General features: G+C 47.8%; 1 protein-coding gene across 3 annotated transcripts in view; it reads right to left on the bottom strand.

Moving 5' to 3' along the window:
• TANC2 (tetratricopeptide repeat, ankyrin repeat and coiled-coil containing 2) overlaps nucleotides 1–27274 on the bottom strand; it is a 2511073-nt gene that overhangs the window by 2332750 nt on the left and 151049 nt on the right. For all 3 annotated transcript variants that reach the window (XM_078645079.1, XM_078645080.1, XM_078645078.1), the window contains exon 2: nucleotides 4880–4939. The gene's annotated coding sequence lies outside the window, so the exon portion shown is untranslated. The remainder of the gene's footprint in view (nucleotides 1–4879; nucleotides 4940–27274) is intronic.

The following is a 27274-nucleotide window of genomic DNA, read 5'->3' on the forward strand; positions in this document are numbered from 1 at the left end:
GAAACAAAGATCCAGACCTCAAAGGTCTTGTGGGGTGATGAAAAACTACCCTTTTTCGGAGGTATTTGGCTCCTGACACATACAGAGCTTTATGAGCCATGGTCAGGGCCTTAAAAATTATCCGCTTCCGGATCGGGAGCCAGTGGAGAGCCTGCAGGAGACCAGAAGTTCGGGCCCGGCCTGACAGGCCAAAGATGGCCCGGGCTGCCGAATTCTGGACCACCTGCAAACGTTGTAGCAGATACTCCGGTAGACCAAGATACAGAACGTTGGAAAAATCTAGCCTCGAACCAATTATCGCCTGTACCGTTACCTTCCTATGGTCTACCGATAGAATGGGCAGAAACTTGCGGAGCATCCGGAGCAAGCCGAAACAGGTGCCAGTGAGCCCGATTACCTGAGACCGCAAAGACAAATCCTTATCGATCTTGATACCCAGGTTCTTGGCCACCTGGGATGAACCTGACGGTGGAAACATGTTCTCCGGCCACCATTTCTGCCACTCTGGGTCCGAGCTGCATCCGAAGAAGAGTACCTCTGATTTATCCGAGTTGCACTTGAGGCCGTTAAGATGGAACCAGTTAAAAACGGCCCCAAGGCAACCCTGGATACTCTCTCCGTCAAACTCCACACCCTTAGGGCATGTAAAGAGGAGCTGGGTGTCATCGGCGTAGGACACGGTCTGAGCCCCGAAAGACTCCGCCAGTGCCGCCAGAGGAGTCATGAAGATGTTAAAGAGCGTCGGGCTCAGTACTGAGCCCTGAGGAACTCCGACACCCAATGGCGGCACCCGATTTAAGACCAGCCATCAGGTCTAATGATGCAGAGGCAGATAGTGGTGGAAAGTCTGTCAGCACCAGATCTGCGCTGAGAGAAGAGACCGGGGCAGCCTCCATGGGATCGAAAACAGCCGGCCCTGGCGCGAAAAAGGAGTCCTGAATCCGCCTGATCTTGGTGGTGAAGAAATCAGCGAGAGCACTCACCCAGGCCTCCGTGGGGGCTGCCATGGTCAGAGGAACACGTGGGGCAGTAAATTCCCTCACGACAGCAAACAACTCCTTACACGAAATAGCGACACTCTCGATTTTCCTAGAGAAATAGCCTCTCTTCTCAGAGAGAATATCACAGTAAAAGGACAATGTTTCCCCTATGAAGGATCTCGGAGGTTCGAAATGCATTGGGGAAACAAATCAAGTTGAAATCGATGAAATCATTTACTAGTTGCTGTAACTTGATACATGTTGGCTTCATAGAATAAAAAACGAAGCACAACGGTAGAGTGTTGGTTTTAGAGGGAGTAGATACCCAGCATAGAATAAAGTTGTCCGAATAGCTAGGGACTTCTAACTCCATTTTTAATACAGTATCACACTGAATAGCGGTGTTGATACCTGTGGGGGTAGATGCACATCAGTGTTGTAGGGACATACACTATTGAGTTGATTAACATTTTTTTCCTACTTTTTATTCTGTTTATTTACGGTGGGAAGGAGCCAATGATGAGAAGTGGAACACACTGACGAGAACCTGTCAGCAGTTCCCTGGTGGTTGCTCCCGTGAGGTACCTTCCTACCATCCACACATTTTTTCTGACTTTTTCTGAACCTTATTGATTTAGTCTGACTTATCCCTCTCCGCATCCACACATGGGATTGCACGAGCTCTGCTTGAGAGTAGGGACTATAGACACACAGGGAATGACACACACAGACTGTACGAGGATATTTTAAAGATAGGCACACCTTGTTGTAACTCCGGGAGTGGGTGTAAGGTTAAGTGTAACCACACTAACGAGTCAACAGGTGTAGGTTTGAAATATATTGCCTAGTGTATAGTAGGACCAGGTTTTGTGAATATGCTGACTCTAGTAGCGCCAAACTTTGTTTGTGAGGGCATTATTTGTTTCCCTCGTTGTTCTTCCCAAAAGTTTGTCCTTTATTAAGATATTGGACTTTGGTCTACACCAACGTTCTCACATTCCATGTTTCATCGATTTTTGCATTCCAGTGCTATATCGGAATTTCTTGGCCATATTTTTCTGGGAGCAGGTGTCCTGATGACACAACAGAAAAGTGGGAACTAGAATAAACCGAATTCCTGGTCAAAATGGGGTGGGTATGGCAATCAAGGGGGCATTTTGGGTGGACCTTCTTTTCCTAGTCACAAGCTGCAGTTAAGGCGACTGTGGTATCCTTCTGAGAATCACAGTTAGTGCATACTCTGGACCTCATGTGCTAATAATCAATTTAGTAAAAGTGGTCACAATTTGCACAAAGGTTTTTACTGAATCTTTTTGATTTTATGAACTGATCTATATACTAGCAGGTGGGTTCACAAAATACAGAATCATGGTAGTTCGCAATTTGAACTCCCTCATCAACATTCATAAGGTAGGTAGCAAACTGCGACCCACTATGATTGGCCACAATCACAGTGATAGTGGGAGACAACCATGTCTGTGATTTCTTTTAAATAAAATAATCTTTTTGTATTTTTTAAATGCAGCCCATGTTCCTTAAAGAAAAATGTGTTGTGTTTAAAAAAAAAAATAATGAAAAGTTACACTTCAGGAATAAGCAGAGGACCTTTGGAGATTACTTCCCAATTATGAATGGATTACCACACTTTTGAGTGGGTGGTAAAATATTTCTGTTTGGCGACTCAATTTCGGAAGAATATGTCAATACATAAAATAAGAAATTGGTTTTTTGAAAGGGACACCTTAAACACTCCCCTTCCAAATACAGATTCCTTACTGTTTCCTAAAACCATTTAATGATTCATAAAACATTTGACGAATTGTTAATTGGGTTTTGCACATTTCAGAAAGTGATTTAATGGTCGCAAACTCAAACTGACAGAATCTGATGATTTCCGACAGTTAAAACATGTTGTACAAAAGGCCCTATGATCCCAAACTCCTGTCAACTGTTTGAAACAGTGTGAGCTGGTAAGATGAATCCTTTAGTTCGGATTTAGTTTGGGCTGGAGACTTTTGCGGTCATGGGTCCTTTGTCAACCTACCAGCTCTGTGGCTTGCCGACTTTCAAATCTCAGGCAAACGCTTCTTCAAAATTAGAAAGTACAAATAGATTAAAAGGGAATTATGTTCATTGGGTTGTAACCAGATGATGTGTGATGCCCATGTCTATGGGGAGGCACCTGCAAAATGTACTCTATTTTCACTTAAAGTATTATTCTGCTAAAAACAGAAAATGGTTATTCAGAGAAAATTTCATAAAATCCATGGCTGGACTGGGTAGATGCGTAAAATGATAAAACTCTCCAATAAGGGAATATATGCGCAGTATACAAACAATGTTGCTTTGGTTAAAAACAGGAATCAATATAGACACAGTGGATACTATATTCGTTATGACCTGTCCAGCCGGACAGAGGTCTCGATATTTTACTTGTTAGAAAAATGAGAAAACAAGATTCCTTGAACAATTCTTCGTAGTGGGGCACAAGCCTGTACCCTAACACATACAAATTGGCATGGTGAAGAAAATACAAACAGAGCAGGGCTTTTAGGCAAAAGCTACAGATTCCTGTAAATAGTATTATAACAGAAATTCAAGTGGCACCATTACAGGCATATATGGTGCGCAAAGAGGTCGACTGGGTTTCGATCCCACTATCTAATCATGGGGATCATCATCAGGACATTAATAATGCCTAAAGAGTAAAGTCTCTGTAGCCGATGATACACAACCAAGGAATTCAGAGGTTTGGTGGGGGGGTCGGTTGTGTAACCTGGCAGTCCAGCAATCTGGAGCCTTTCGGGGAACACGTCAGCAATGTGCTTGATCGCGTTTCAAAGTAGCGAAGTAATCCGGGTCAGTCGGAGCATAAATCTTCCGGGCAATGCCACAGAGGCTTTACTCTTTTGGCATTATTAATGTCCTGATGATGATCCCCATGATTAGATAGCGGGATCGAAATGCCGTCGACCTCTTTGCGCACCATATATAAAATAAAAAATAAATACATTTAAAAAATCGTACGCAATGTGTTATATGCCTGTAATGGTGCCACTTGAATTTCTGTTATAATACTATTTACAGGAATCTGTAGCTTTTGCCTAAAAGCCCTGCTCTGTTTGTTTGTATTTTCTTCGCCATGCCAATTTGTATGTGTTAGGGTACAGGCTTGTGCCCCACTACGAAGAACTGTTGAAGGAATCTTGTTTTCTCATTTAAAAGATCGTGACCTCTGTCCGGCTGGACAGGTCATAACAAATATAGTATCCATTGTGTCTATATTGATTGTTGTTTGAATATTGCTTATGCATGGGACCACTGTTGCTTTCAAAAATATGTTCACCGAGGTCCTGTGCTGACTCATTTGGGTGCCCTTGTTGACTTTTATACATTGGTTAAAAACAGGTGCTTTCTCAAAAGTAGATGGCATTTCTATTGCAATCGAAGTGACTAAGATAAAGTGATATGAAAATATTTCAATAAATCTGATTGCTTTACAACTAACTACTTGTAGGACTTGTTCCATATGTTAAAGGACAATGCTAGTGATTGACATACATTGCCAAGATAACGATAAGCTGTCACAGAAATTAGCAAAAAGTTGCTAGGCTAAAAAGTAACCCAAAAGCTAATAAATCTATAACTTTAACACTTATCTTAGTCTAATAGTTCTTAATTGGTATTTGTCACAACAAGGCTATATGTTGGCATGCACATTTATTTCCAGAAAGTAATTTAACTAAGCTTCATGAATGCTTGACGATAAGACTCCAGCTGAGGGATCGTAACACTTCTACTATGCAAAAGTAGTTTTTTTATTTGCATATCATTCCTTGGGTAATAACAACACGCTGAAACAGAAGCATAAAAATGAGGCAATGTTCTCATTTACCTACCTAAGTGCTCAAAAAGAGAAATGCCGAAGTCTTTGCCATCTGCAGCATTTGAAGTGGCTCCTGAAACAAAGTAAGGTATTTGCTGTTAGGCCGTGCATTTTCTCAGAAAATTAAACAATTTACCATAAAATGTGTAAATCTTTTAATTTTAGATGGAGAATAACGGGGAATCTTGGAAATGAATCTGGCATTGCAAAATGTAAAGCAGAATAACACAATCTTCAGTAAAGCTTTATCCATGCATCTGTTATGTAAATAACATTTTTCTTCATCCCACTATACCATGGGGTAGTGGGTCAGCCTACTTCTACCACTGGATAACTTCACTGTGAGTGACAGCATTTAGCTCGTTCACATGGAGCACATCTGCAGTAGTTCTTTGACTGCCAAGTACTACTATGGCAATGTGTGCTTTTTCAGACCACGCCCTCAACAAAAATGCTGTACAAAAAAACAGACCAAACAAGCATTGATGAAGCCAAAAAAGGCTGTCAGCCAACACTAAACCTTCTGGATTTGCAAAAGCTTTTTTAATTCCCTTTCTGCAGTGGCCAACAGTTTGCATTCCCTCCATCAATGGGTTGTCCCTGTGGGGCTGACGCGAAATCACTTCAACATCAGCCCTGCTGCTCCCATCCAACTCCCTCCCTGAATCCTCCTGGTGGGGGGGGTGGCATCAGTGAGCTGTATGGTGCACTGACTTCACAACTCCCACTGGACAGCACCACAAAGATAAGGGCATCTCCACATGCATCAGGTGGGATTACTCCCCCAGCCACCACCATGGAGTTTGAGGGAGACACGGCTGTAAAGGGAAGAGTTCCGCACTCTCCACAGATGCCTCTCTCAAAGAGATCCATGTGAGTGTATCGCTGGTGCACCGCAATCCATGAGCAGGGATGACACTAGGTCAGCTCCCCAGGCATAGGTGTCAAATATGGGCTACGATCGGAAATGTTTTGTATGATTATATATGTTATTTTTGTATGTTTTGTATTATTAGTGTACATTACAATTTACCACTATATTTTTACATTACTTTACCAGACGGCTCGTGCCGCAAAAAGAATTAAAAAGTTAGAAAACATATATTTAGGCCTTATGTTTCTGAACTTCATTTTTTCACTGCACTACATGTTCGTTTGTTCTTCTTCAGGACATATTATCTTCTATTTAAAAAAAATAAAAGCGATATTTTTTATGCCAGAAATTACTGCCTGTGATGGGATTGGGATGTGTGCTTTCCGGGGGCACAGGGTGTGGGAGTAGGGGTGCAGAGACTTCCAATGCAGGCTCGCTCTCCGCTACCAGAAGCAAGAGCAGGGAGGGGTCAGCGGCGGCCCACATGGCGCTATTACAGCGCAGTGAAGTGGAAAATGGACTTCCAGGTCCCTTTGTACTGAGGTGAAGGTACAGCCCTCCTCGCCCTCCCCTCCACAGGGTTAAGCAAACTCAATCAACGTATGGACGCTGGTCTTTTACCCCAAAACAGAGATGGGGATTGGGGTCAAAAATCAGGAGTGGACCCTGCTCTATCCCCAGCACTAGCGTTCTCTCCACCTCACACCAGCCCCCTCCGGACCCCAGAACTGGCCTCTTACATCAGCCCCCTTCGGACCCCAGCACTGGCCTCTTACACCAGCCCCCTCCGGACCGGACCCCAAGAGCTGGCCTCGTACACCAGGCACCCCCTGCCTCGACTCTCCGTCAGGGGAGCCCAGATACACAGCACCCCATGAGAATCAAACACCCGCACATCTACACAGACATAGGTGCCTGTCGGCAGCAGCTGCACCCCCGACTGTGTATTGTGTGGGTGTCTTGGGGGTGTTTACACTCGTTTACAGGGGGCTCCACAGATACGATATTGCAGCAACAAGTACTACAAACAGGCTTTGGGGAGGGGCAGCAGTGCCCTACTGTTTGTTTGTTTTTTATTTTTATTTCCTTTTGTTTTTTTTGCCCTGTGAATCATCTTCCAGGGCTTACTGGGGAGTTAAGAGGGAAAACGTGACTACAATTGCTTCCCGGATCGTTTAAAGGAGTTGTGTAACAACAACAACAAAAACCACCTCACATCCTGCCCCAGTCCTCAACACTTGATTAAAGGAGGCAGGGGCTTCATTGTGCACTCATGGCTGTGGCTGAAGGCCTTGTATGTTTAAAAGCAGGCCGTCCTGAGCGTGTGTGTACCAGAGCATTACAACCGTGGTGTTACATATAAACACACACACACACCGTGCTAGCATTCTGCTTCAGACTGATGTGTATGCACACAGCGGTACATTCGGAATTAATGCGTATTATAAAGAAACGGAGGTCTGTCCTTTCTAGAAAAGTAACATCCCTCAGACCACCACGTTTGCTTACATGCTCTAGAAAAAGAATAATTTAAAAAAAAGTGCTTACCCAGTATTTTAAGAAGAACGTCTAACGCTGCGAGTCCAGATGGGCCGTTCAAGAAGGAGACAGGGCAGTAACCAAAAAGCCTCCTTTTCAATAGGAAAGCCAGCATTTAGCATAAACGCTGATGCAACCCAATGAAAATTATGGGCAGGCTTACACTGAACTTCAAGAAAATCTTAACTACAAGAAGCCTCACAGATCGAGCAGCGCATGCCGCTGCAACGATAGGCAAGACCTAAAAAGGGGATGTCATTTACTTCACAATCTAATCTGTGGTGTGAGAAACAGGGTTGTGGAATTTATATTGCCAGACGTCCAGGACATATTGATGTCAGGGACAAGAACTTTTAATGTCTATTTTGGCCAACTAGTAAATATTCCCTCTACCTTTCTGCACCAATTATCACAGCACAATGTTAGTTTGTTTTTTAATACAAAATCCTTTCAACTTTTATCAGTGGCATAGCTATAGCTACTCCCACCGGGGCTGACCCTAAGTTTGCAGCCCATTCGGGTAAGAGCTGGGGGAGGGGTACGGGAAGGCTGGCAGCCGACAGATGACTTGTTCTTGGGGGTGGGAGGATGCTGGTAGTCGACAGACATCCTCCACCCCCCAGCTATGCCACTGATTTTGTTCATCCGTAATTACACTAAACAGGTCGAGATAGTCATCCTCGTGCTCACAGCTAATCGCAGACGTGAAAACAGATCTCATGAACACGGGGAAATGTTTCAATATCTGTGAGTGGCTGGTAGATCCGACTTAACACTAGGCTGTGATTGCCTGAAAGAAAAGAAACCTATGAATAGACAATACAAATGTTTGTTACAAGCGCAAATTATGATGTATGCTGAATGAAGTTGGTATTGGCAGGTTGAGGTATGGCAGCATTTAGCCTGTTGGCATGGTGCTGGTAGACAGATAGATTAGAACTTGTTTGTATTAGCAAAGGTTGCCCGGACAAATATTTGAGGCAGGGTGGACTCCATGGTGGGCGTTCTCTGCCTTTGGCTGAGGAGGGTGTTGTCAAACACCCCATGTCTCACTGAAAGATCAAGAACAACGAGGGCACTGAAAAGGGGTCCAGTAACTTTTCTAGAGATAAAATCAAGCTGTCTCACTATCCCTGCACCTCTTTTACCGGAGGATGTAGATTGTAGAGCAAAGTCTGGGTAATTTGAGAGGTAGCTGTGCAGTCATGTGGTTAGGGGACTTTAACACTAAACTGTGCGCAGCACCCCCTAAATCCTGTGGTTTGACAGGCACTGACGTGGAGACCATCACAAATGTCTGCCATAACTTACCGGGAAATGTCTTAGCTTGCTTTTAATTAGGTATAGTTGGATTTTCGCCTTTGACTCCACCACTAACATACCCACTTTTGTGGGCATGGTCGTTTTAGCTTCCTTGATTTCACAATACGTTCGCATAAGCGGAGAGCCTGGTTAGGAGTGTATGAGGTACTAGACTCTCACTGAGTGATCATAGGTTGATCTCAGTTAAAACAAGCATTGGAAATGCAATAGGTCTCGTATTTATTTGAGTTAGAGCTAATGGCATTGTAAATGGCAATGTGTTTTAGCCATGTGTTATGGAGTGTATGCATGTGGTGTGTAGTGGAATTATGTGTGTTGGCTTGGAATTGTAGCAATGATGGCATGCTGCGCTTTAGATGAATATGTTTTAAAGTAAGGTGCACCATACTGCGATTGCTACAATAGTTAAATGTGGATGCGTTAACAATTGATGTGTGCACTGATGGCGTGTGTGCCTTTTGAAATTGTGCACTGATGGCTGGTGGTATGTGTGCCTTTTGAAATTGTGCACTGATGGCTGGTGGTGTGTGTGCCTGTAGAAATTGTGCACTGATGGCTGGTGGTGTGTGTGCCTGTAGAAATTGTGGGGGGGGGTGTGCGTGTGTGTGTATGTGTGTTGAAAGTGTGCGCTGGTGGTGTTTGTGCCCGGTGAAAGCGTGCGCTGGTGGTGTTTGTGCCCGGTGAAAGCGTGCGCTGGTGGTGTTTGTGCCCGGTGAAAGCGTGCACTGGTGGTGTTTGTGCCCGGTGAAAGCGTGCACAGACGGCTGGTGGTGTTTGTGTCTAGTGAAAGTGTGCACTGGTGGTGAGTGTGTTTGCGTGTGTGGTGGTGAGTGTGTGTGGGGTGTGATGTGTGGGGTGTGATGTGTGGGGTGTGGGGTGTGATGTGTGTGATGTGTGTGATGTGTGTGATGTGTGTGATGTGTGTGATGTGTGTGATGTGTGTGATGTGTGTGATGTGTGTGATGTGTGGGGTGTGTGGGGTGTGTGTGATGTGTGGGGTGTGTGGGGTGTGTGTGATGTGTGGGGTGTGTGTGATGTGTGGGGGGTGATGTGTGGGGGGTGATGTGTGGGGGGTGATGTGTGGGGGGTGATGTGTGGGGGGTGATGTGTGGGGGGTGATGTGTGGGGGGTGATGTGTGGGGGGTGATGTGTGGGGGGTGATGTGTGGGGGGTGATGTGTGGGGGGTGATGTGTGGGGGGTGATGTGTGGGGGGTGATGTGTGGGGGGTGATGTGTGGGGTGTGATGTGTGGGGTGTGATGTGTGGGGTGTGATGTGTGGGGTGTGATGTGTGGGGTGTGATGTGTGGGGTGTTATGTGTGGGGTGTTATGTGTGGGGTGTTATGTGTGGGGTGTTATGTGTGGGGTGTTATGTGTGGGGTGTTATGTGTGGGGTGTTATGTGTGGGGTGTTATGTGTGGGGTGTTATGTGTGGGGTGTTATGTGTGGGGTGTTATGTGTGGGGTGTTGTGTGGGGTGTTGTGTGTGGGGTGTTGTGTGTGGGGTGTTGTGTGTGGGGTGTTATGTGTGGGGTGTTGTGTGTGGGGTGTTGTGTGTGGGGTGTTGTGTGTGGGGTGTTGTGTGTGGGGTGTTGTGTGTGGGGTGTTGTGTGTGGGGTGTTGTGTGTGGGGTGTTGTGTGTGGGGTGTTGTGTGTGTGTGTGGCGGACTTCGAGTTATCGTACCCTGCACACTCGCACACTGCCCCTACACACACACACACACACACACACACACACTGCTCACCCTACACACTCACACAATGTTCACCCTGCACACTCACACACTGCTCACCCTGCACACTCACACACTGCTCACCCTGCACACTCACAAGCTGCTCACCCTGCACTCACACACTGCTCACCCTGCACACTCACACACTGCTCACCCTACACACTCACACACTGCTCACCCTAGACACTCACACAATGCTCACCCTACTCACACACTGCTCACCCTGCACACTTACACAATGTTCACCCTGCACACTCACACACTGCTCACCCTGCACACTCACACACTGCTCACCCTGCACACTCACACACTGCTCACCCTGCACACTCACACGCTGCTCACCCTGCACACTCACACACTGCTCACCCTACACACTCACACACTGCTCACCCTACACACTCACACACTGCTCACCCTACACACTCACACAATGCTCACCCTACACACTGCTCACCCTGCACACTCACACACTGCTCACCCTGCACACTTACACAATGTTCACCCTGCACACTTACACAATGTTCACCCTGCACGCTCACACTGCTCACCCTGCACGCTCACACAATGTTAACCCTGCTTGCTCACACATTGGTCACCCTGCATGCTCACACACTGCACACCCTGCACACTCACACACTGCACACTCACACACTGCTCACCCTGCACGCTCACACAATGTTAACCCTGCTTGCTCACACATTGGTCACCCTGCACACTCACACACTACTCACCCTGCACACTCACACACTACTCACCCTGCACACTCACACACTGCTCACCCTGCACACTCACACACTGCTCACCCTGCACACTCACACACTGCTCACCCTGCACACTCACACTGCTCACCCTGCACGCTCACACACTGCTCACCCTACACGCTCACACAATGTTCACCCTACACGCTTACACAATGTTCACCCTGAACGCTCACACACTGCTCACCCTGCACACTCACACACTGTTAACCCTGCATACTCACACACTGGTCACCCTGAAGGCTCACAAACTGCTCACCCTGCACACTTACACACTGCTCACCCTGCACACTCACACACTGCTCACCCTGCACACTCACACACTGCTCACCCTGCACACTCACACACTGCTCACCCTGCACACTCACACACTGCTCACCCTGCACACTCGCACACTGCTCACCCTGCACACTCACACACTGCTCACCCTGCACGCTCACACACTGCTCACCCTACACGCTCACACAATGTTCACCCTACACGCTTACACAATGTTCACCCTGCACGCTCACACACTGCTCACCCTGCACACTCACACACTGTTAACCCTGCATACTCACACACTCGTCACCCTGCACGCTCACAAACTGCTCACCCTGCACGCTCACAAACTGCTCACCCTGCACACTCACACACTGCTCACACTGCACACTCACACACTGCTCACCCTGCACACTCACACACTGCTCACCCTGCACACTCACACACTGCTCACCCTACATACTCAGACACTGCTCACTCTACACACTCACACACTGCTCACCCTACACACTCACACAATGCTCACCCTACACACTCACACAATGCTCACCCTACACACTCACACACTGCTCACCCTACACGCTCACTCTACACACACACACAGCTCTCCCTACACACTCACACACTGCTCACCCTACACGCTCACCCTACACACACACACTGCTCTCCCTACACACACACACACTTCTCTCCCTACACACTCACATACTGCTCACTCTGCACACTCACACACTGCTCACCCTGCACACTCACACACTGCTCACCCTGCACACTCACACACTGCTCACCCTGCACACTCACACACTCACACACTGCTCACCCTGCACACTCACACACTGCTCACCCTGCACACTCACACACTGCTCACCCTGCACACTCACACACTGCTCACCCTGCACACTCACACACTGCTCACCCTGCACACTCACACACTACTCAACCTGGACACCCACACACTGCTCGCCCTGCACACTTACACACTGCTAGCCCTGCACACTTACACACATCAGAGGAATGCGAGGGAAATGAGCTCACGTAAGTTGAAACCTCTGTTCTTGGTAAGAGGTTTGTACAATGTCCATTAGCACTAGGAGCTACCTTACCATTTCATGACGTAGTCAAGTAGATCAAGTTAAAAATTATGAGTAAGAAAACAAGGGACCAACACCAGTCACTATTTCAGTATAGTTTCAATTAACATCTTATGGCGGTTTACAATCCAATCAGACATTTTCCACAGTGCATGGCCTAATTTTGAAATCCATAACACACATTTTACCCTCATGATAGGCAAGAGAAGCAGATTATTAACGTTTTCAATAAATGGTTAAGACCATACCTCTCTATATATAAAGCCCGTCACCTCATTTTACTGCAAAACAAATAATCACAACATTGACTAGGTAGGTTATTGCTACAACAAATATATACTAGTTCCGTTCACTGTCTATGTAAGCAGACAAGCGCACTTAACAAGTCTCTCATGCTGTAATCAGAATGTATGCTGGAAACCGTTGTCTTTATCCAAGCATTGACTTTGTCATGTGCATAAAAAACACTGCTGGAATGCCACATGATTGGTAAACGGAGTCTTGTCAACCCCTTATGTTATCATGATTAGTCTGATACCGCTTTAGGAACTGCTGCAAACTTTGAAAAAACATAAGTGTCTTTATTCTAGGGACACCAGATTTCCCTGAAAAACCACAGCCACCCACATACATTTTAGTAATATATAACATTTATAAAATGCACACTTTCGGTGCTGGATTATAGGGGGGCAGCAGCTATTAATGAGCTGGATCCAGGCTGGACCCAGTCCAATGATCCGATTGTGACCCAGTATAATTTGTCATCGATGGGACACATTCAGGAGGGCCTGCACTTTGTGTGGTTTGTGCTCAGAGTTGCAGCCTGTGGGGTGAGAGAGGGGTCTCATATTTTAAGTTCCAGCTGTGCCCAACATATATCATACATGCCAACATTTAAAAATCAATGGTAAAAATGTATTACTCATTAACTTAAATAAAGCCATTTTTTGCTTCAAACATCGGGAGTCTCCCCTCTGATGGTGCGCGTAACAGACACAGATAGGCCATAGGCGGAGCTAAGCGACTGCCTATGGCCTATTGCGTGTTCTGTTTAAAAACAGCACGCACGCGAAGGCCAATGAAAATGGACCTTGGAAATCCACACGCACGCGCGTGGGGTATTTCAAGTTCCATTTTCAAATCACCCGGAATAGGACTCTCGCTGCGCGGCACTGCTGCGCAGTGTACGCAGAGCCCGAGCCCTAAAAAGGGAACTGCAAATGCATAGCAAACAGCCAAACATTATAGCTTACTGCCATTCAATTGTAAGAGCCTAATAGATAACAGGAAATTCTGGGTGGTTTACATAAGACCTACAAATATATTGCTAGCACTAAAATCAGCCTTGTATTAAATAAGCAAAACGATTTGTCTAAATGTATAGGCAGGTAAAAATATATTAAAATATAGTTGCAAACAGGACGCCACCACCAGCGGCGGCCGGCATTGATCGGGGTTGGAAGGGTGGCGGGGGAGAAGGTTAAATACATTTTTAAAACGTACTTATCTGCTTGCTGCGTCCTCCTTGCTGCGCCCCCTGGTCGCGTCGCTCCTCCTCCCGCCAGCACAGGAACAGGAAGCAGCCTAGAAGCACCCAGGTTCCCTTGAGCCAATCACAATGCTGCATGAAGCATTGTGATTGGTCTGTACTGCATCGGCAGTGCCTGTATGCACAGGCTAAGTCTATGCTGCCCCTCTGGGTCCCGGTGCCACTGCACTGGCTGCATCACTAATAGCTAGGCCCCTGCTCAGACTCACTCCCCCTAACATTCTTTACACACTCAATCAATCAATAAATTTGTAAAGCGCATTACTCACCTGTGAGGGTCTCAAGGCACTTGGGGGGTGTGGGAGGGGGGGGAGGTACTGCTACTGCTCCAAAAGCCAGGTCTCGAGGAGCCTCCTGATGGTCAGTAGATCCTGGGTCGCCGTAGGAGGATGGGGAGTGTGTTCCAGGTCTTGGCGGCGAGGTGGGAGAACGATCTGCCTCCGGTGGTCGCTTTTCGGATGCGGAGGACTGTGGCGAGGGCGGCGGAGCTTAGCTGCTGGTTCGGGGAGTAGAAGGTGAGTCGCCTGTTGAGGTATACTGGTCCGACGTCATGGAGTGCTTTGTGAGCGTGGTTGAGGAGCTTGAAGGTTATCCTCTTGTTGACGGGAAGCTAGTGCTGGTCTCTCAGGTGGGGTATGATGTGGCTGCGGCGAGGGATGTCGAGGATTAGGCGAGCAGAGGCGTTCTGTATGCATTGTAGACATTTTAGGAGTTTGGCCGAGGCTCCTGTGTAGAGGGCATTTCCATAGTCCAGCCTGCCTCCGACGAGGGCCTGGGTGACTGTTCTTCTGTTGGGGGGGGGGGAGGGGAGACGAGGGGGGGGGGGCACCTGTAGATCTTGCTGAGGGTGTTGAAGCAGGAGTATGAGACGGCGTTGACTTGCTTGGTCATGGAGAGTGTTGAGTTGAGGATGAACGGAAAGGGGGAGGCGGACACTCTGGGTTACTAAGCTTAGGCCTTTTTCACTCATTGCCAGAATTGGACTACATGTACCACAATGCACTGGCTGTATAATCAGAATCACCGGGGTCAACGAGCGGCAGTACTGCTAGACTGGCTGCAGTGTGTAAGGAAAAGCTGCTGTGTCCGTTTTTATGTCATCATCAACGACGTAGGACCACAAGTACCAGCATGCAATGTGCTTAACCATGTGATAGGATAGGGCAAACACCCTGGGACTGATTGAACTGTCAGCGATATTGTTGGTGCCTGTTGTATGCAGGCCCGTCTTGTCTTCTATATGCTGCTACGAAAGAGTTCCCAGGGCATGCTGGGTAAGAGAAGAAGTGAGCAGGGGCTGAGGGGGGGGGGCCTGTGGGCTCAGCTTCAAGGGTGGGATGCGAGCGAGGGAACTGGAGAGTTGACAGGTTCGGGCTCTAAACCATGGCGGTGGAGAGAGAACAGGTGAGGGGGCGGGTCTTAGGAAGGCTCTTACTAGTGGCGGGAAGAGGTTAATTTGTCTCAGCTGCAGTCGCTCTCGGCCTATATAATGCCACTTTGGCGGGCCAGAGTTGTGTCTGCAATTTGCACTTTTATTTGTCACTGACTGTTGAGGTTGGACTGAGCCATCTGTCTGGTAATGTATGTTTTTTGCTAAAACGAAAAAACTTTTGGCTGTTCTCTGTCGTGTACAGACGCAGGACCGGTTGTGATTTTTCATCATTGATTTGTTCTTTTCCTCTCACCAAGCCTTATTTTTCAAGGAAGTGGGTTGGTACAGGTGTATTTTTTGTGTCTCTCTTGCAGGGATCGGTCTGGTATAGGGCTTAATTTGAGGTGGTGGTTGCAAGTGGGGCCTCTAGTTTGAGCCGATGGTTGCTGGGGGGGGAGGGGTGCGGCGGCTCTACAGCTGCTCCCATAGTTCTGTAACGATACAGAAAAGGGGGTGGTGATGAACAGAGTGTCTGAATTAAGCAGACCACTCTTACCCAGTCCAAAGATCAGGGCTTGATCCATCACCGTTATTTATCTCACTGCCCCATCCCAGCTCAGAACCTGGCTATATGCAAATTAGTCTGTCCCTGGCCCAGTGCATCATGGGAACAGGGCAGACCAAACTACCAAGCCAATTCTTCACCAGAAAGGAGACAAGCTACCGGGGACCGGTTTCTGGCATTTCAGCCTCTTCGGCCCGGCTTGCTTGAATCCTGATGGAGCAGTGAGAAAGGGACTCATGTCTGAGTATACCCTGCCACACCTATAGTGGCCAACAACGATACAGAAACTGGGCCAGGGTCAGACTAATTTGCATGTAGCCAGGTTCTGAACTGGGATGGTGCAGTGAGCTAAAAAACGGTGATGGATCAAGCCCTGATCTTTTGACTGGGTAGGAGTGTTCTGCTTAATTCAGATACGCTGTCCATCACCACCCCCTTTTTGAATCGTTTTGGCCACCACAAGTGTGGAAGGGTATGCTCAGATGTGAGTCCCTTGCTCACTGCACCATCAGGATTCAAGCAAGCCGGGCCGAAGACGGCTGTAATGCCAGAAACCGGTCCCCGGAAGCTTGTTTCCTTTCCAGTAAAGAATTGGCTTGGTAGTTTGGTCTGCCCTGTTCCCATGATGCACTGGGCCAGGGTCAGACTAATTTGCATGTAGCCAGGTTCTGAACTGGGATGGTGCAGTGAGCTAAAAAACGGTGATGGATCAAGCCCTGATCTTTTGACTGGGTAGGAGTGTTCTGCTTAATTCAGATACTCTGTCCATCACCACCCCCTTTTTGAATCGTTTTGGCCACCACAAGTGTGGAAGGGTATGCTCAGATGTGAGTCCCTTGCTCACTGCACCATCAGGATTCAAGCAAGCCGGGCCGAAGACGGCTGTAATGCCAGAAACCGGTCCCCGGAAGCTTGTTTCCTTTCCAGTAAAGAATTGGCTTGGTAGTTTGGTCTGCCCTGTTCCCATGATGCACTGGGCCAGGGTCAGACTAATTTGCATGTAGCCAGGTTCTGAACTGGGATGGTGCAGTGAGCTAAAAAACGGTGATGGATCAAGCCCTGATCTTTTGACTGGGTAGGAGTGTTCTGCTTAATTCAGATACTCTGTCCATCACCACCCCCTTTTTGAATCGTTTTGGCCACCACAAGTGTGGAAGGGTATGCTCAGATGTGAGTCCCTTGCTCACTGCACCATCAGGATTCAAGCAAGCCGGGCCGAAGACGGCTGTAATGCCAGAAACCGGTCCCCGGAAGTTTGTTTCCTTTCCAGTAAAGAATTGGCTTGGTAGTTTGGTCTGCCCTGTTCCCATGATGCACTGGGCCAGGGTCAGACTAATTTGCATGTAGCCAGGTTCTGAACTGGGATGGTGCAGTGAGCTAAAAAACGGTGATGGATCAAGCCCTGATCTTTTGACTGGGTAGGAGTGTTCTGCTTAATTCAGATACTCTGTCCATCACCACCCCCTTTTTGAATCGTTTTGGCCACCACAAGTGTGGAAGGGTATGCTCAGATGTGAGTCCCTTGCTCACTGCACCATCAGGATTCAAGCAAGCCGGGCCGAAGACGGCTGTAATGCCAGAAACCGGTCCCCGGAAGCTTGTTTCCTTTCCAGTAAAGAATTGGCTTGGTAGTTTGGTCTGCCCTGTTCCCATGATGCACTGGGCCAGGGTCAGACTAATTTGCATGTAGCCAGGTTCTGAACTGGGATGGTGCAGTGAGCTAAAAAACGGTGATGGATCAAGCCCTGATCTTTTGACTGGGTAGGAGTGTTCTGCTTAATTCAGATACTCTGTCCATCACCACCCCCTTTTTGAATCGTTTTGGCCACCACAAGTGTGGAAGGGTATGCTCAGATGTGAGTCCCTTGCTCACTGCACCATCAGGATTCAAGCAAGCCGGGCCGAAGACGGCTGTAATGCCAGAAACCGGTCCCCGGAAGCTTGTTTCCTTTCCAGTAAAGAATTGGCTTGGTAGTTTGGTCTGCCCTGTTCCCATGATGCACTGGGCCAGGGTCAGACTAATTTGCATGTAGCCAGGTTCTGAACTGGGATGGTGCAGTGAGCTAAAAAACGGTGATGGATCAAGCCCTGATCTTTTGACTGGGTAGGAGTGTTCTGCTTAATTCAGATACTCTGTCCATCACCACCCCCTTTTTGAATCGTTTTGGCCACCACAAGTGTGGAAGGGTATGCTCAGATGTGAGTCCCTTGCTCACTGCACCATCAGGATTCAAGCAAGCCGGGCCGAAGACGGCTGTAATGCCAGAAACCGGTCCCCGGAAGCTTGTTTCCTTTCCAGTAAAGAATTGGCTTGGTAGTTTGGTCTGCCCTGTTCCCATGATGCACTGGGCCAGGGTCAGACTAATTTGCATGTAGCCAGGTTCTGAACTGGGATGGTGCAGTGAGCTAAAAAACGGTGATGGATCAAGCCCTGATCTTTTGACTGGGTAGGAGTGTTCTGCTTAATTCAGATACTCTGTCCATCACCACCCCCTTTTTTAATCGTTTTGGCCACCACAAGTGTGGAAGGGTATGCTCAGATGTGAGTCCCTTGCTCACTGCACCATCAGGATTCAAGCAAGCCGGGCCGAAGACGGCTGTAATGCCAGAAACCGGTCCCCGGAAGCTTGTTTCCTTTCCAGTAAAGAATTGGCTTGGTAGTTTGGTCTGCCCTGTTCCCATGATGCACTGGGCCAGGGTCAGACTAATTTGCATGTAGCCAGGTTCTGAACTGGGATGGTGCAGTGAGCTAAAAAACGGTGATGGATCAAGCCCTGATCTTTTGACTGGGTAGGAGTGTTCTGCTTAATTCAGATACTCTGTCCATCACCACCCCCTTTTTGAATCGTTTTGGCCACCACAAGTGTGGAAGGGTATGCTCAGATGTGAGTCCCTTGCTCACTGCACCATCAGGATTCAAGCAAGCCGGGCCGAAGACGGCTGTAATGCCAGAAACCGGTCCCCGGAAGCTTGTTTCCTTTCCAGTAAAGAATTGGCTTGGTAGTTTGGTCTGCCCTGTTCCCATGATGCACTGGGCCAGGGTCAGACTAATTTGCATGTAGCCAGGTTCTGAACTGGGATGGTGCAGTGAGCTAAAAAACGGTGATGGATCAAGCCCTGATCTTTTGACTGGGTAGGAGTGTTCTGCTTAATTCAGATACTCTGTCCATCACCACCCCCTTTTTGAATCGTTTTGGCCACCACAAGTGTGGAAGGGTATGCTCAGATGTGAGTCCCTTGCTCACTGCACCATCAGGATTCAAGCAAGCCGGGCCGAAGACGGCTGTAATGCCAGAAACCGGTCCCCGGAAGCTTGTTTCCTTTCCAGTAAAGAATTGGCTTGGTAGTTTGGTCTGCCCTGTTCCCATGATGCACTGGGCCAGGGTCAGACTAATTTGCATGTAGCCAGGTTCTGAACTGGGATGGTGCAGTGAGCTAAAAAACGGTGATGGATCAAGCCCTGATCTTTTGACTGGGTAGGAGTGTTCTGCTTAATTCAGATACTCTGTCCATCACCACCCCCTTTTTGAATCGTTTTGGCCACCACAAGTGTGGAAGGGTATGCTCAGATGTGAGTCCCTTGCTCACTGCACCATCAGGATTCAAGCAAGCCGGGCCGAAGACGGCTGTAATGCCAGAAACCGGTCCCCGGAAGCTTGTTTCCTTTCCAGTAAAGAATTGGCTTGGTAGTTTGGTCTGCCCTGTTCCCATGATGCACTGGGCCAGGGTCAGACTAATTTGCATGTAGCCAGGTTCTGAACTGGGATGGTGCAGTGAGCTAAAAAACGGTGATGGATCAAGCCCTGATCTTTTGACTGGGTAGGAGTGTTCTGCTTAATTCAGATACTCTGTCCATCACCACCCCCTTTTTGAATCGTTTTGGCCACCACAAGTGTGGAAGGGTATGCTCAGATGTGAGTCCCTTGCTCACTGCACCATCAGGATTCAAGCAAGCCGGGCCGAAGACGGCTGTAATGCCAGAAACCGGTCCCCGGAAGCTTGTTTCCTTTCCAGTAAAGAATTGGCTTGGTAGTTTGGTCTGCCCTGTTCCCATGATGCACTGGGCCAGGGTCAGACTAATTTGCATGTAGCCAGGTTCTGAACTGGGATGGTGCAGTGAGCTAAAAAACGGTGATGGATCAAGCCCTGATCTTTTGACTGGGTAGGAGTGTTCTGCTTAATTCAGATACTCTGTCCATCACCACCCCCTTTTTGAATCGTTTTGGCCACCACAAGTGTGGAAGGGTATGCTCAGATGTGAGTCCCTTGCTCACTGCACCATCAGGATTCAAGCAAGCCGGGCCGAAGACGGCTGTAATGCCAGAAACCGGTCCCCGGAAGCTTGTTTCCTTTCCAGTAAAGAATTGGCTTGGTAGTTTGGTCTGCCCTGTTCCCATGATGCACTGGGCCAGGGTCAGACTAATTTGCATGTAGCCAGGTTCTGAACTGGGATGGTGCAGTGAGCTAAAAAAACGGTGATGGATCAAGCCCTGATCTTTTGACTGGGTAGGAGTGTTCTGCTTAATTCAGATACTCTGTCCATCACCACCCCCTTTTTGAATCGTTTTGGCCACCACAAGTGTGGAAGGGTATGCTCAGATGTGAGTCCCTTGCTCACTGCACCATCAGGATTCAAGCAAGCCGGGCCGAAGACGGCTGTAATGCCAGAAACCGGTCCCCGGAAGCTTGTTTCCTTTCCAGTAAAGAATTGGCTTGGTAGTTTGGTCTGCCCTGTTCCCATGATGCACTGGGCCAGGGTCAGACTAATTTGCATGTAGCCAGGTTCTGAACTGGGATGGTGCAGTGAGCTAAAAAACGGTGATGGATCAAGCCCTGATCTTTTGACTGGGTAGGAGTGTTCTGCTTAATTCAGATACTCTGTCCATCACCACCCCCTTTTTGAATCGTTTTGGCCACCACAAGTGTGGAAGGGTATGCTCAGATGTGAGTCCCTTGCTCACTGCACCATCAGGATTCAAGCAAGCCGGGCCGAAGACGGCTGTAATGCCAGAAACCGGTCCCCGGAAGCTTGTTTCCTTTCCAGTAAAGAATTGGCTTGGTAGTTTGGTCTGCCCTGTTCCCATGATGCACTGGGCCAGGGTCAGACTAATTTGCATGTAGCCAGGTTCTGAACTGGGATGGTGCAGTGAGATAAAAAACGGTGATGGATCAAGCCCTGATCTTTTGACTGGGTAGGAGTGTTCTGCTTAATTCAGATACTCTGTCCATCACCACCCCCTTTTTGAATCGTTTTGGCCACCACAAGTGTGGAAGGGTATGCTCAGATGTGAGTCCCTTGCTCACTGCACCATCAGGATTCAAGCAAGCCGGGCCGAAGACGGCTGTAATGCCAGAAACCGGTCCCCGGAAGCTTGTTTCCTTTCCAGTAAAGAATTGGCTTGGTAGATTGGTCTGCCCTGTTCCCATGATGCACTGGGCCAGGGTCAGACTAATTTGCATGTAGCCAGGTTCTGAACTGGGATGGTGCAGTGAGCTAAAAAACGGTGATGGATCAAGCCCTGATCTTTTGACTGGGTAGGAGTGTTCTGCTTAATTCAGATACTCTGTCCATCACCACCCCCATTTTTGAATCGTTTTGGCCACCACAAGTGTGGAAGGGTATGCTCAGATGTGAGTCCCTTGCTCACTGCACCATCAGGATTCAAGCAAGCCGGGCCGAAGACGGCTGTAATGTCAGAAACCGGTCCCCGGAAGCTTGTTTCCTTTCCAGTAAAGAATTGGCTTGGTAGTTTGGTCTGCCCTGTTCCCATGATGCACTGGGCCAGGGTCAGACTAATTTGCATGTAGCCAGGTTCTGAACTGGGATGGTGCAGTGAGCTAAAAAACGGTGATGGATCAAGCCCTGATCTTTTGACTGGGTAGGAGTGTTCTGCTTAATTCAGATACTCTGTCCATCACCACCCCCTTTTTGAATCGTTTTGGCCACCACAAGTGTGGAAGGGTATGCTCAGATGTGAGTCCCTTGCTCACTGCACCATCAGGATTCAAGCAAGCCGGGCCGAAGACGGCTGTAATGCCAGAAACCGGTCCCCGGAAGCTTGTTTCCTTTCCAGTAAAGAATTGGCTTGGTAGTTTGGTCTGCCCTGTTCCCATGATGCACTGGGCCAGGGTCAGACTAATTTGCATGTAGCCAGGTTCTGAACTGGGATGGTGCAGTGAGCTAAAAAACGGTGATGGATCAAGCCCTGATCTTTTGACTGGGTAGGAGTGTTCTGCTTAATTCAGATACTCTGTCCATCACCACCCCCTTTTTGAATCCCATAGTTCTGTAGGCTTGGCGCTAGCTGCTGACAAGTATATCACTTGTTTCTCACAGGGGGCAATCCGCAGTGGCTTTCAGTCTAAGGTTTATGTACGATATTGTCGGAAATACTGTCACCGGTGACAGACAATTCACAGCCTGCGGTGCGCCATGCGTCTCTCTACCTTGCGTGTTACCCGGGGGCACGAAAACGAAACTCTTAAAGTCTGCATGATAATATCGATCAGTGAATTACGCCACATTTGTTTTATAATCCTCGTATTTGAGGGCTGGTTTTGGCAAGGATGCTGTTCTATTTAAAAGAATAGAAAAACGTACGTAATTTCGTGTTTTGTGGTTCCCTGTAACGCATCCCTTTAGACTCCTGAACCAGTTTAATCGTGGCATGTAAAAACAGCACGCACGTGAAGGTCAATGGAAATGGACCTTGGAAATCCACACGCACAAGCATGTGGAATTTCAAGGTACATTTTCAAATCGCCCAGAATAGAACTCTCGCTGCGCGAAACTGCTACGCAGTGTGCGCAGAGCTTGAGCCCTAAAAACACATTCAACAGAACACCCTCACCTGCACAGCTCCAAATTCTTATCTAAACCAGAGCCAGGGCTCAATTCCTAAAGATAAAGGAAGTGGATGGACTCACCAAATTACGCAAAATGGGTGTAACATCACAGGAAGCGACATCACTGCATGTGACATCACAGGAAGGCATCATCATGGTGTGTGACATCACACATAGCATCGCAGGATGTTTCATCACAACCCATAACCTCACAGGAAGTGACATCAGATCTTAAGACTGCACATATGTTTAGCAGATCTATCATAAGTATTTTTGAGTGCATTACAATAATTAACAAATTAAATATTTTGCATTGGGGTGGTGCCAAAATAGTGATGCAACCTAGAAGCAAAATCTGGGCCTCATCGTATACATTTATTTCTTTTAAACCCTGCCACAAAGAAATTGGCAACAAGGAGATATGTGGCAGTATATCTGTTCAGCTAAACTGGTTGCCATGTTATGGGGTGAAGGCACCTGCTGCAGAGATCTTTGTACACCACCTAAATCTTAGGGAATAATAGTAATGATAAGATAGCTCTGGAGCATAACGTATTTCAGGTACACTGTATATTATTGCGTCAAATAAATGCATTCAATAGTTGTTTGGAATTCTGTAAGCCTTATTATTGGTTTAGAAAATGTGATTTCATTCATGCTCTATCCTGACTTTGCCTAGACCTTCCAGTGAAATTCAGTAATTTTCTGCAAATATGAAACCACCAAGACGGGTCAATATTTATTTATTGAGGTTTCAGCAGTTCATGGACCAGAATTACTCCTTGCCTTTACATGCACTGGTTGTGTTCTTATATACGTTCAATAACGATATTTGAAAACAAAATTATGAAGTGACAGCTTTGTTCAGCAGATTCACCTACTCCCTTTCCTCAAAAACAGGCCCACACATAAGCATAAGACATGGAAGCTTGACGTTGTAACAATATTAAAAATGTATAAATGCAAATGTTATCGCAACGGAACTCTTCTTTTCAACCAATACAGATGAAATCTAGTCGGTAACCTTGTGGTACGTGTGCAGTGTCCACTGTGGAGGGTGTTACACAACAAAACGAAGAGATGGTGATGTCTCTCTCCCCTTCTGTCTCGCCATCATTCTTCTCACATATCAATCCACTCGTCCCTCCAATAACTCGTGCATGCTCCTCCATTCATTCATTCATTCATTCAGCACCTCTGCATTTATCCATCCAGCCATATACTCACGCATGCATCCACCCACTCATTGATCGATCCAGCCAAATCACTTTTGGACCACCACACATTCATGCACTCATTTTATGTAAGCACTCCCACATCCAGCTATACATCCATACACAAACCAGCCGATTCATCCATACCTCTCACCATCCATCCCTCTATCTAATCTCACGACCATTGCCCCAGTTTCATACACACACGTTCAACTTTTCAGGTACTCACACACCAAGTCATCCACTTAGCCGCCCATCTACCTAAACGTCGAGTGCTCATCTATCTAACACCAGGTAAAGCACTAATGGGCTGAGAGACTCATTAGCACGGCTCAGGAATATTTCCGTTTGTATTTCGTTTTAACTGCATGTAGTAGGTGCGCAGGCACAGCGCCCTTTAAATGTATGTCCAACCATGGCTCCTCGGTGTAGTGGAGTGTACATCGAACAACAGTGACTGCGCCGTTAAAATCACGGCTCTCCGCTCTGTGGAGAGTGTGACCGTGTGCCAGGAACCCACGGCTGCGCGCGATACTATAGCCCAGATCCATCACTGTGGAGGCGGAGGGAGCCTGCGTGTAGGGCAGAGGGAATGGAGGGAACCAGGCCCGGACTGGCCGTGGCAGGCACCGGGCAATCCCCCGGTCGGCCGCGAGGGTGGGGGCCGGTTTTGGGCACCAGGGGGCCGGTTTTGTTACAGGGTCGTTTTTTGCAGCATAGCTGCAAAAACGGCACTGTAACAAAATCGGCCGAAAACCGGCCCTAGCAAAGAGCGCGGTCGCACCCCCCCAACCCCCTGGGGGGAGGGGGGCCGACCGAGCACTTTGCCAGGGCCGGTTTCGGTTCCCAGTCCGGCCCTGGAGGGAAACAGCTCGTTAGAATATTCGGCCCCCTTCACCGCTTACCCACACATTGCCTCTTTCCTCGCAAGCACCAAGGTTAGGATAAAGCCCCTCCCCTCTTTCCTTATCGCTGCACAAACACTGGGCCGCTGGGAGTCATCTACCGCGGAACACAAGAGGCAGCCGGACAATAGGCCGCGCTGATAAAATGCCGGCGGAGCAGAGACAGGCCAGGAGTCTTTGTCTTCCGTCTGTTCCAAGGGGCTGGGACCAAGTAGGGATAGACACGCACACGCAGCCTCGAGACTCGAGGAGGCGCACACGCAGCCTCAAAAATACACACGCATGGGTTCACGCAGTCACAAACACACACAGGCGCATGCAGTCCCAAACATACAAAGACGTACAGGCACACTCATAGGTTCACGCAATCACAAACACACATATAGGCGCATGCATGCAGTCACAAACATACAAAGACGTGCAGGCACACTCATGGGTCACGCAATCACAAACACACAGGCGCATGCAGCCACAAACATACAAAGACGTGCAGGCACACTCATGGGTTCACGCAATCACAAACACACATAGGCGCATGCAGTCACAAACATACAAAGACGTGCAGGCACACTCATAGGTTCACGCAATCACAAACACACATAGGCGCATGCAGTCACAAACATACAAATACGTGCAGGCACACTCATGGGTTCACGCAATCACAAACACACATAGGCGCATGCAGTCACAAACATACAGAGACGTGCAGGCACACTCATGGGTCACGCAGTCACAAACACACATAGGCGCATGCAGTCACAAACATACAAAGACGTGCAGGCACACTCATGGGTCAGGCAGTCACAAACACACCTAGGCGCATGAAGTCACAAACATACAAAGACGTGCAGGCACACTCATGGGTCACGCAGTCACAAACACACACATGGATGCAAACAGTCACACGCATATACAAAGCCTCGAGACCCACACACATAGGGGTTAACGCAATAATAAAAACGCACATGGGTGCATGAGTCACAAACACATACACACGGGTCCAGGTAGTGACAATCACGTGGATTCTCATGCAAAAGCGTACATAGGCGACAGCAGAAACAAATACACATTTACACACAGGTGCACAAAAACCCTTGAGAACAAAGGAGCCGGCCCAGTGGCGTAGCGAAACGTGGGGGGAGGGGTGGGGGATGGGTTTGAATACACATCTCCAGCTGGCTCCATTTTAGAAAGCAAAACAACAACAAAAAAGCTTGTTGAGTGGTGCGCTCGTGCACGCCACTGCAAGCATATGTTTTGAATTATCGCGGCTGTCAAGCCGCGATAATTCAAAACATATGGCCTCTGGTGCGCGTAACAGACACCAATAGGCCATAGGCGGAGCTACGCGACCGCCTATGGCCTATTGCGTGTTCTGTTTAAAAACAGCACGCACGCCAAGGCCAATGAAAATGGACCTTGGAAATCCACACGCACGAGCGTGTGGAATTTTAAGGTTAATTTTCAAATCGCCCGGAATAGGACTCGGAGCTGTGCGACACTGCTGTGCAGTGTACGCAGAGCCCGAGCCCTAAAAGCAATAGATTTAGGTCCGCTCCGTACCCTATGCGTAGGCTCACAGTAAAGCTGTAAAGCTATGTGCAGAGCAGTCTCCTCTGCGCATGCTCTTTAGAGCACTACCATCTCTGCACCACCCATGCCCATCTCTCTGCTTTCACATGTTCAAGCTGTTTGCCTCCAAAACAGCTTTTTGTCACAGTGTTGGTGAAACTGATATTAACTGCTATTATTCCTCTCCTCCTGATCTGAATTTTAGTTCATTCGCCAGCTGGTGGCCCCCAAATCAGCAACGTGCAGCTCCCACCATTCTATGGGGAGCTGAGAGAGGACTGTGACAAGAATTATTTGTTTTGTACAACTTCAGAAACGTTGCCCTTTGGCGATACCTTTATTGAGGAAAAATGGCATTATTTATTGTGCTTGCTTTTACCGCAGCTGTTTTTATTCCTCAGGCTCATTGTTATTTCCTTTGTTGCCCGCTCTTTAGTATAATGAGATTTTTAATTTCTATGATTTATTTTCATATTTATTGGTTCCTTAAGATTTGTTTATGCATTCCTGTTAAAACGATTAGCAAGTTAGTACTCTAATCATACCTTTGTATGCTGGCTGTTTTTGAGAAGAGACCTTTCCTTTCACTTGGTGGCTGGGCTCTTTCAAGGGACTAATGTCTTAGTGAGATAAAACGGTGACAGGGCCAGGTCAGCCATTTATCCTCCTGAGGTCGCGGAGTCCAGTGCCATTTAATTGGACAGTAATAGCTCGTTATTTATAGTGCTTAATGACAGAAGCTCATCAAACGAGTTTTTACTATTCTATTGTAATTGTGCATTTTACTGTAAAGAAACGTTTGACTTTT

This window comes from Lissotriton helveticus, chromosome 5_1, assembly GCF_964261635.1.
Source record: "Lissotriton helveticus chromosome 5_1, aLisHel1.1, whole genome shotgun sequence".
Lineage (NCBI taxonomy): Eukaryota > Metazoa > Chordata > Amphibia > Caudata > Salamandridae > Lissotriton > Lissotriton helveticus.